Source organism: Macaca fascicularis, chromosome 4, assembly GCF_037993035.2.
Source record: "Macaca fascicularis isolate 582-1 chromosome 4, T2T-MFA8v1.1".
Taxonomy (NCBI): Eukaryota; Metazoa; Chordata; class Mammalia; order Primates; family Cercopithecidae; genus Macaca; species Macaca fascicularis.
The window spans coordinates 6,950,650-6,961,107 of NC_088378.1; the positions used below are offsets into that span (position 1 = coordinate 6,950,650).

The 10,458-nt window shown below is 42.8% G+C and overlaps 1 long non-coding RNA gene across 1 annotated transcript; it reads right to left on the reverse strand.

The window, feature by feature from the left end:
- Positions 1–4,885: 4,885 nt before the first annotated feature.
- LOC141410208 (uncharacterized) lies at positions 4,886–9,091 on the reverse strand. Its single transcript, XR_012434393.1, has 2 exons — positions 8,956–9,091; positions 4,886–6,966 (listed from the first exon to the last, which is right to left on the reverse strand). It is a non-coding gene; the product is annotated as an uncharacterized lncRNA (long non-coding RNA).
- Between the last annotated feature and the right edge of the window lie 1,367 nt (positions 9,092–10,458).

Consider the following 10,458-nt stretch of genomic DNA (forward strand, 5'->3'; position numbering starts at 1 on the left):
TCCAATTATAGACTCTTCCAAAACCGTAGGCTGTTTTCTAACTTAAAAAAAAGTTTCAGCAAATGCCTTCAAGCTATTGAAGACAGGAACTAGTGTGTATTATGTTTACACCATTCGAAAAGTAGTTCTCTCACTGCGTCAAGCACTAAGTTCCCTTCTATTTTGCTGCCCATAGAAGGGCTTTGTAAACTGCAAAATACACACCAAATGGAAAGGATTGGTTTTTTATTGTAATTTTCCCATGAAGCTCTATTGCTAATGGGTAGGTTACAGCATCGGTGAATCAAGTTAACCTTCTAGAACCTAGAACCAAGGTTCTCAAATTCCTCCAACATTCATCTCTATTCCAAAATTTTCCAGGAAGCTATTAGCAAGAGCCAGTAGGATAGGGGAGAAGCACCGCCGTGTTCGTCACTACAAAACTCCAGAACAAATTCACTGAAAGCTTTTGTTAGGGGATTTGACTTCCTCCCAAGGAAGATCGTTGCCTTCTGTTGCCTTCTGCTCTGTCCCTAGAGCCCAGATCTCACAGTTTCTAGTCCAGAGTCCAGATAGAGTTGGCAGAGAAAAGTGGGAGGTGCAAAGACTACTCACCCTGGTGTTCCGGATGAAAGAGATGAAGGGAAGAGAGGACAGTCAGCCATGCAGGCCTCAGGGGCTTGTTCTCCAAACAGGGCAAGGGCAGGAAATGCAGAGGCAAGTGAACTGAGCTTCTGGGACTCTCACCAGCCTTGCCTGGGCATAGTCTGCATCTGAGATTCTGTCCAATCAGATGAGCCACCTGTCCTCAGAGAGGTAACTATCAGGAGTGGGTAAAGCTGGCCTGATATGACCAACCTCGCATTAGAGTTTCTTACATTCATCTTTTCTGTCCCCCACTAGACTTAAGTTCCTTGAAAACAAACCACACATCCCTTCATCTCTGCACCCCCTCCAGAGCCTTGCAGAGTCTTCACTGTCATCACATTCAAGCGCAGGCTGCATAAAAGAATGAAGTAGGAATGGAATGGACGGTTAGTGTGCTGTGAATATGGTGACACTCAGTAGATCGCTGGCCACATGGACAGTGGAAGGGGATTTTCACAGAGCCACCAAAACCAATATTCCAGGTTCACCTAACATAATGTAACTGAGAATCCTTGGTTCTAATTTGAGACACCTGATACGTAAAGGAAGAAGCATGATGGAGGCCCCAGAGACCGTATTTATTACTCAACAGGGCAGGAACTTGGGAAAAGGCACTGGTGTCCAGGGGAAGAGTTCAGGCCAGTGAATGAAGCCCCATCATGAGCCAGGAACTGAACTAGTCCTGGCTGAAAATGCAACCACAGCACACACTTCTGCTCTCAAGGGGCTTAGGGTTCAGAGGAGGAGAGACTTATATAATACATGTGTGAGACAAAATCACAAGTGCGAGAAGCCATGTCTACTCATTCCTGCTTGTCAAGATAATTTCCCACAGCCCCTGACTCTGTGAGGCCATGCACCTCTTCGGGAAGATGCTCTGAAGACAAAACAGGATGGAGCACATGGCCCCTACATCACTTGCCTGAGTCACTATACTCCTTAAAAGATGAATGACCCTAACCTTGTCTTTTCCTACACAGAAGATAACGTTTGACAGGGTTAGTGACTATGCCTCTGTAATTCATAACTAAATGTATTTTAGTCATCTATAACCAAATATACTCTTGCACCCAGACTTTGACGTGATTTTGCACGTACTGAACCTTCACCGCTCGTCCATAAACTGTGAGCTGAAACACCATGTTGGAGCCTCTGACGGAACTGCTCCCGGGCTGTAGGTCTCCATCTACAGTCTTCGGTAAGGCTTCTGAATAAAACTAACTTTAATTCTTTAAAAGCTTGATTTGTTATTCTTTAGTCAACACATAACAACCCAAAGAATCATTGCAAAACACAGGCTGGAAGGGTGAGGAGTGGGGCCATTGCTTTTTTTAACTGAAATGATCTGAGGAGACGTTCATGGTGTTAGGAGCTGAATGCTGAAGGATTCTGGGACATTAAGAAGAGGAGGTAGAATTCTAATTGGGGTGAGAAGCAATATAAATAACAAACAGAATGTGAATGTCACATTAGGGGAAGACAGAAGGAGAAGGAAAAATAAGAGCAGTCTCCTTTAGTGCAGAGTAAAGGATCAGAGACAATGTAAAGAAGGGTAAATTGAGGTCAGACTGTAGACAGCCTCTGATGCCAGGTGAAGGGGCTTCGCTGTATACATGAGCAATGGAGTGATAGGATGGGAATCAGCCTAAGTGTGCAAAACGAAGCAGGGGGAGAAGGATGGGCATTGGAAGATGGTCAGGAAGCCATTGCAGTAACCCAATGTGCATCAACCGAAGCAAGAATAAAGTTCATGCTATGGGGTTGAGAGGAAATGATGAAGTAAGAGATCTTGAGAGGATGAGCTCGCTGGCTCACGCCTGTAATCCCAACACTTTGGAAGGCCGAGGAGAGTGGATCATCCGAGTTGGGGGTTCAAGACCAGCCTGACCAACATGGAGAAACCTTGTCTCTACTAAAAAATACAAAATTAGCCAGTCATGGTGGTGCCTGCCTGTAATTCCAGCTACTCAGGAGTCTGAGGCAGGAAAATCGCTTGAACCCGGGAGGCAGAGGTTGTGGTGAGCCAAGATCACGCTATTGTACTCCAGCCTGGGCAACAGGAGGGAAACTCCATCTCAAAAAATAATAATAAATTAAATTAAATTAAAAATTAAAAAAAAAAAGACAGACTTTAAGAAGAAAGAACCAAAGAACCTGTCACAGCTGGAAGAGTGAGGAGTGAAGCCTGAACAGAAGTCTCAAGTCTATGGGCAGGGCAGGCAGGCTCGGGGCGGGCAGATGCCCTCACACTCTCACATGGCTGAGGCATCGACCTGGGGGCTCATCCATGTGCTTGTTCACGGGAACTTTCCCTGCACATACCCATTTGTTAGACTTGGAATATACATTTTAACAAACATTCCAAAGACAGACAACCCATTACAAAGGGGTTGTGAAGACCAAAGTTTGAAGCCTCCAAGTAGCAGGCTTCAGAGATAACAGTCCTTGGATCACTCTTCACTCTGGAATGTCTTGGAGAAATTTTGACTTAAATTGTGAGTTATAGGAAAATATACTATCCTATCTTCAAAAATCCCAGAGACTCTCTGGTTGACACACACAGAACGCATAGGCAGGCACTTGGACTTCAGACTTTTCTGTCCCTTCCATCCCAAGCAAATGCCCCCATCTCTGTCTTGAGCTGGGCCCTCCTTGGCTTGGTTTCAAAGTGGCAACCTGGAAGCTAACCTCTTCCAGCCAGCATTAATGTTGGTGTCCTTCAGAAAGAACCCCACCCACTTCGTTGCGGTTTTTTTTTTTCTCTTCACATTAAGTTGTCCTTATCTTAATAGACAACAAAAAATAGGACTTCCATAGACTTGTGTGAACTCAAAAGTATCTGAAACAGTTCTTAACCAATTTAGAAAGTTTGTTTTGCCAGTGTTAAGGATGCACCCATGATACAGCCTCAGGAGGTTCTGACGACATGTGCCCAAAGTGGTGGGGTCCAGCCTACTTTTACACATTTTAAAAAGACATAAGACCTCAATCAATGCATGTAAGATTTATATTGGTTTGATCTGGAAGCGTGGGGCAACTTGAGGCCAGGGCTTCCAGGTCATAGGTAGATTTTAAATGTTTGATTGGCAGTTGTTTAGAAGAGTTATTATCAGTGGAAAGGAATGTCTGGATTACAAAGGGCTTGTGGGGACCAAGCTTTTGTCATGCAGATGAAGTTTCCAAGGAGCAGCCTTCAGAGAGAATAGACCGTAAATGTTTCTTATCAAACTGAAGGTCTGTGCTGATGTTACTGCTGCAGGGTATAATGAAGCCTGTCCAACCTCCTCTTCCACCATGGCCTCAGCTAGATTTTCAGGTTAACTCTGGAACGCCTTTGGCCAAGACAAACGGTCTATTCAGAAGGTTGGGGGACCTTAGAATTTTATTTTAGCTTTATACTTGCCACCAGAATTTGCTGGCTTTAGGAGTAACAATTTTGAAAGGATCTTTCTGCAGAAAACAACCCTGTTTCTTCAGTCACAGTGGCAGGAAGATGGAAGGGGTGTGGGCCCCATGGCATCCTTCCTATCCCGCTGGGGACCCTGTGATCATGCCTCAGTTCTTTAGTGCAACTGTCTCAAAGCAAATAAAGTGGAGGGATAAGCTTGATTCTCAGGGGTGCCAGTTCGACTGAATTTTTACAGGAAGAAATGTGAAACAAACAAACAGAAACAGCAAAAGAATACCTCCAACCCCCTGACACAAGTGGACCTAAGGGTTTGTTGGGTAGAGGAGGACAAGCTCTCAACCTCTCTCACCTCACCTCTCAAGGCCTCACTCCAAACCTGACCTTTATCCAAAATTGCATCTCATCCTACTGAATATTAGCTGGAGCTTATATTTGCTAAGGTAACATTAAGGACATTCACATTTTTTTCAATAGCAAAAAGCCACATTATTCAAACCACAGTGAAAACAACAATACTGGCCGGGCACAGTGGTTCACACCTGTAATCCCAGCACTTTGGGAGGCCGAGGCAGGCAGATCACGAGGTCAAGAGATCGAGACCACCCTGGCCAACATGGTAAAATGCCATCTCTACTAAAAATACAAAAGTCAGCTGGGCATGGTGGAGCATGCCTGTAGTCCCAGCTACTTGGGAGGCTGAGGCAGGAGAATTGTTTGAACCTGGGAGGCAGAGTTTGCAGTGAGCCAAGCTCACACCACTGCACTCCAGCCTGGCAACAAAGCGAGTCTCCCTCACAAAAAAATAAAAAAGAAAGAAAAAGAAAAAAAAAATGCTAATGACATTAAATAAATAAATAAAGCTTTTATTTATTTGTCATTTACTATTTTCCAAGCCATTTGCTAGGTACTTGTCATCCTTACCAAAACAAACAAAAAAGGGTAAAAAAGATGAGAAGGTGAGGTTGGTCGTTGTCTTAGTCCCTTCAGGCGACTGGAACAAAAATATATGCTGGGTAACTTAGAAAGAACAGAAATTCATTTCCCACAGTTACGGAGCTGGGAAGTCGCAGATCAAGGTGCTGGCGTAGTCGGTGCCTGGCGAGGGCTGCTTCCTGGTCCACAGACGGTGCCTTCTCTCTGCGTCCTCACAACGTGGAAGGGTGGAACAAGCTCCTCCTTGGTGGGCTTCTTGTCTAAGGGCACTCATCCACACTCAAGACCTCATCACCTCCCAAAGCCTCCACCTCTCAGTGTTTCACATTGGGGGTTACCACTTCAACATAAAGGTTTCGGGGGCACACAGCTCAGCAGCAGTTGATCCTTTACCTGTGTGACTGAACTGTAGCACAGCGCAGCTAAAACTGATGCTTACTTTCAAGAGCACGATTGGAGCCAGGCCTATCAGCCTACAAAGCCTGCCTGCTTACACCTTCCGTGGAAACAGGCATCAAGCGGACAAGCTGGGCAACTTCCTGTAGATTTTAGGAGCAGTAGAGGTGAACTAGAAAGATGCATGTTTAATGTGAGTATTGGACTTGACAAAAAGAGGTAATTCAAGTGTATCTGGAAGCTCCAGTCATACTTTATTTTTGTCATGACTCTTTATAATGACCCAATAGCTTAATGTAATTCTAGTGGAATTAGACTTGAAAAGTTTGAATTTATATATTGGATCTCATTCTGCTTCAGTGACAATTGCCCTTAACTGGAGCGTGCTGGCCTGACCCCCTAGCCCATCAGGACACCCAGAGGGAGCATTGGCCAGGACCTGGTTCAGCTGGTCTGGCCAACCAGGTAACACTCCCTTTGCTTAATTCTTCAGGAAGGCTGCACCATATATATTTTTGGCCATACAATCTTCTCATTGGTGGACTCAAGAAGCACAAGACCAAAATTTCAGGGACCATCGCAGAGGCCTGAACGTCCACTGCAGAGCTCATCCAGTCCGAAAATCCTTCTACTTAGCTCATTTGCTTCTACCCGGCCTCAGCTGTCCTCTAGCCTTTTTGTATTTTCCTCTTCTTGTGGTTAGATAACAGCTGCTCAGCAGTCTTCCATAATTACAAGATTCTGACAAACAGTTTCCACCGTAGTAAACCCATAAAAGAGGGTGAAATTCCTATTCCTTAAAGCAGAAAATCTCTGCTTCAGAGGTGTGTGAAGTCTCCGTCTGAAGCTGCAACCTCAGGTTTCAAGCACTAAGAGATGTCTGCAGAAAAATATCAGCAGGTGCTCCTCTGCCCTTGTGAGTGCACGTCCATCTCCTTCCAGGTACGTGCCTGAGTGTGTGCACCTCCCACACACCACAGATCTGAAAGGGAAGCTGGACCCAGCAGGAGCCTAGCATGAAAAGGCCACACACCTTGAGAGGAAAACGGGGACTGACCCAGAAAATGCTCCAATCTGTTTGCACTAAGTTCTTCCTTTACCATTTCCTCCTAATGGCCAGCAGCTCCAGACACTAAAAATACCCACCCTTCCTAAACACTGAGTATCCCAGATTTTATTCTTCATGCAGCATCTGGCAATGGAACCACCTGTCCATGGTATCCTACAATGTTTAATCTGCAGATTGTTTTCATTTATAGGATGGGTATTGGAAGGAATTGGATATCCCAGCAAAGTCGGTTTATGAACTTGTCTTTTTGAGACACAATTTCTCCCAGGTAGAACAGATAATAAGAGCGGTGCAGTACTTCTTTTACTAATTCGTTTGAGTTCACATTTCACATCTCAAAATGCAGGAAGAAAGGGTTTCCAATGTTATTTGACCCAATCCTTGCTTCAATTCTCCTGGCATTTATCTCTCTTGTGTATGAAAAGCTTCTTTTGAAGTCAGAACTCCGGGCATGGAGGAAGAAGAAATTCGTCAAGAGAATTGAACTCAGAAAGATTAAAATGTAGAGTTTTAATATAGCTGTAGCTGACACCTGTCAAAGAGATAAAAGGAATACTTTGGATTCTAAGAACAGTGCCAGGACTATGAAGCACTACTTTTAAAATACGTATTATTTTGATTGAAATTTGTGGAGGAAAAAATCAATATAATCAACCTTTCTAGTAAATGGATACACTGAGAGAATGTACTTGGCTCTAGAGTATTTATTTTTTAAATGGAAAAAAAAAGCCTTCAATGAACACATTTTTTATATGTTTTCTAACAGGCAATATTTCTAAGTGTACTTAACCTAGAGAATTTTCCTTTTCCAATTTTATCTGGAGTTATTCCCACATAAAAAACCTTCTTAACTCTAAATGAAAGTTGATAAATTATCCGTATATTACCAACATAGTTGCAACAGGATATCAGAGTCTCAAAGTTTTGAAAAAATAGAAATTTAGAAATGATCGGTTAATCCCTCTCCAAACAAGAACAATTGTATTAAAAATCCACCCTTATATAGAAAAGAAGGATGAAATCCTGAGAGAGTCATGTCAACATTTAACCCTTCTCATTAATGTTTCCTCTCACACTCAACTCCTGAAACTACAGAATGCATTTGTAAGAGTTTTAATATTAAATCAAATTTCTTTGTGAATATTCTAGAAAATGATTGCCAAAAACAGAGGTCAGTTTGTGTCTTCCAAATCTAAGGATTAGACGTAAAGGTATTTTCATGACTTGTTTGCCCTGAATTTTCTGATTTGTGTAATTATAAGGAGAGTTCAAATATTATAATGAAAAACTTTTAAGACTGCACATAATAAGTTATATTAAAATACTATAATGACAATTCTTGTTAACCATGAAATAGCACCCTGAAGCATGAAGTTCAGGCTCAATAAATATTTATTTCTGTTGTTTCATCAACTCAATGCTTTATAAATTATGATTGATTGCTGCATATAACTTCAAGGTTGACATTTTCTTTAATTTACTCTCAGGAGAAGAAAGTAGAGATTTAAGATACTGTCCCCCTTGCTCAGCCTATGAGAACATAAAACCTGAAAGGACAGACAACTTTAGGAAGAGGTAATGAGTTCTTTTTGACAGGCAGAGTTTGAGGTGTCTCTGAGTCATTCAAGGAGACATCCACACCTGGTGACAGATTGGTCCAGTCTGAAGCCTGGAGGACCAGAGCAGGTTCTGGACATGAACTTGGGAGTCCTGGGCACTTATGATGGCTGAAAGCCTGAGAATGGCGAGAGTCCCCAGCAAACAGGCATCAACAGGGAAGACATAAGGGTACAAGTGATGGTGCCACAGTTGAATGGGCAGAGGAGAGAGGTCCAAAAAGGAGACTGAGGAGGAAGTGGCAGCACCGTGAGGTCAAGGAAAGGGGCCTCTAATAGGAAAGAGTCTGAAGCTTCGGGGAAGTCAAACAAGATGGAATCGAAGAGTGGTTGTTGAAATTAAGAAAAGTTCATCCATGGCAAATGGTTTGGTGAAAGTAAAGCCAGATTCTCTGGCTGAGGTAGTGACTGGCAAGAAAGGATGTGGAAACTAGAAGCATAAATTGCTCTTTTGAGACGTTTGACTATGAAGAGGAAGAGATAGGGCAGGTGTTTTTGAGGGAATGTGGTGGCCGAGGGAAGTCTGATGCTACTTGTTATAAAGGAGTCTATAGACAGAGGGGCATGGGACAATCAGAGTGAGGTTCTTTGAAAAGACACAAGGAGATGGGATCCAGAGAGAGTCAAGCCCACATTTAATTCCTAATTCCACCTCCCTCTAGTTATGCACTTGAGCAAGTCTCTGCATCTGGAGTAGAGATAGTTATATCTATTGCAAAGAGGCAGGGTGAGAGATGTACGCATGAATGCCAATTGCACAGTGCCTGGCACATGATAAACATATAGAAGGTTGCCATGGGACTGGCAGGTCAGTGGTTAGTGATGTGGCTGTGGCTGTGGTGCTTGTGGTTGTGGGAGAAGCTATAGGGTTAGTTAGCAAATTACAGAGCAACCTTTATACTCACATCACGACTCCAGCTTCGTATCTCCAGTGGCACTCAAGAGATATTAAGACTATGTTGAACTAAATAAAAATAACAATACATCTTGTCAAAACATGCAGTATGCAGCAAAAAAACACTGCTTAAAGGAATGTTTGTAGCACCGAATACATATATTAGAAAAATAATCAAATTGAAACAGGAAAACAATAAAGGAAATCAATGAAATCAAAAGCTGTTTCTTTGGCAAGATTAATACAATTGATAAACCTCTAGTCAGTCCAACAAAGAAAAAAAAGAATAAAGACATATTACTAATATTAGACATGAAAGAGGGGCCATGACTGCAGATTTCATTATGTTAAGAGGATAATAAAGGAATAAATATTAAGGACAATCCCATGCCCACATATTTGATAACAGATGAAACAACCAATATCTTGAAAGATACTATACCTCGTCTGTTGCAGCAATAACACAGTAGCATCTTTTCCTCTCTGATTTTTCCCTAACCTTAGTGCTGAGTCTTCTTCCTCACCTTACTAATATAAATTTCTCTCATGTTTAGCTCAGTACCTAACATTTAGAGAGGTATGCATTTACGTGTTTCTCAAATGAATGAGTTGCTCCTCATTTCCATCCTCATTCCTCTCCTTTCCTCCATGTCTTACTTATCTCACTATCAAAAATTTAACTCTCAGTTCTAGGGAGATAATAATTTAGCATCCAATTTCCATCAAGCTCCAGGTTCATATTTCCAGCTGTCTGAAGGATACGTCCACCAGAATGATCTGCATCTACTCCGAACAAACAGTCTGCTGGACTCATGACCTCTGCTGGCTTTACTCCTGATGCTGCAGTTCTCTGTAGTAAACCAATGTTCTCCATCATTAACACCTTAAGTTTGCATGATGCCATGTTTCCTTTTCCCTTGATTTTTTTTTTTTTTTTTTGAGATGGAGTCTCTCTCTGTTGCCCAGGCTGGAGTGCAGTGGCACGATATCGGCTCACTGCAAGCTCCGCCTCCCAGGTACACACCATTCTCCTGCCTCAGCCTCCCGAGTAGCTGGAACTACAGGCACCCACCACCATACCTGTCTAATTTTTTTTGTATTTTTAGTACAGACGGTATCTCACCGTGTTAGCCAGGATGGTCTTGATCTCCTGATCTCGTGATCCGCCCACCTCGGCTTCCCAAAGTGCTGGGATTACAGACATGAGCCACCGCGCCCAGGCTTTTCCTTTGATTTTTAAGTCTTGGACATAGTTTCTTCCTAATGATCCCCAACTCCACCCTCTGTTTCCCCGTTGCTCCTGGCTTAGGCTTTCATCTCTCATTGGAGTAATTCGACAGCTCCTAAAACGCCATCCTATTCATGGTTCTCCTTGCACAAATTCACCCCTGAACACAAGTCTCATTGCTAAAGAGAAGTGGCATTTCTAGAAAGTGTTTCAGTAGAGCATTCAGCCTTCTTTCCTTCTAGATCATAACTGTATCTCAGGACCCGTTTCCTCCTATCCTTATTT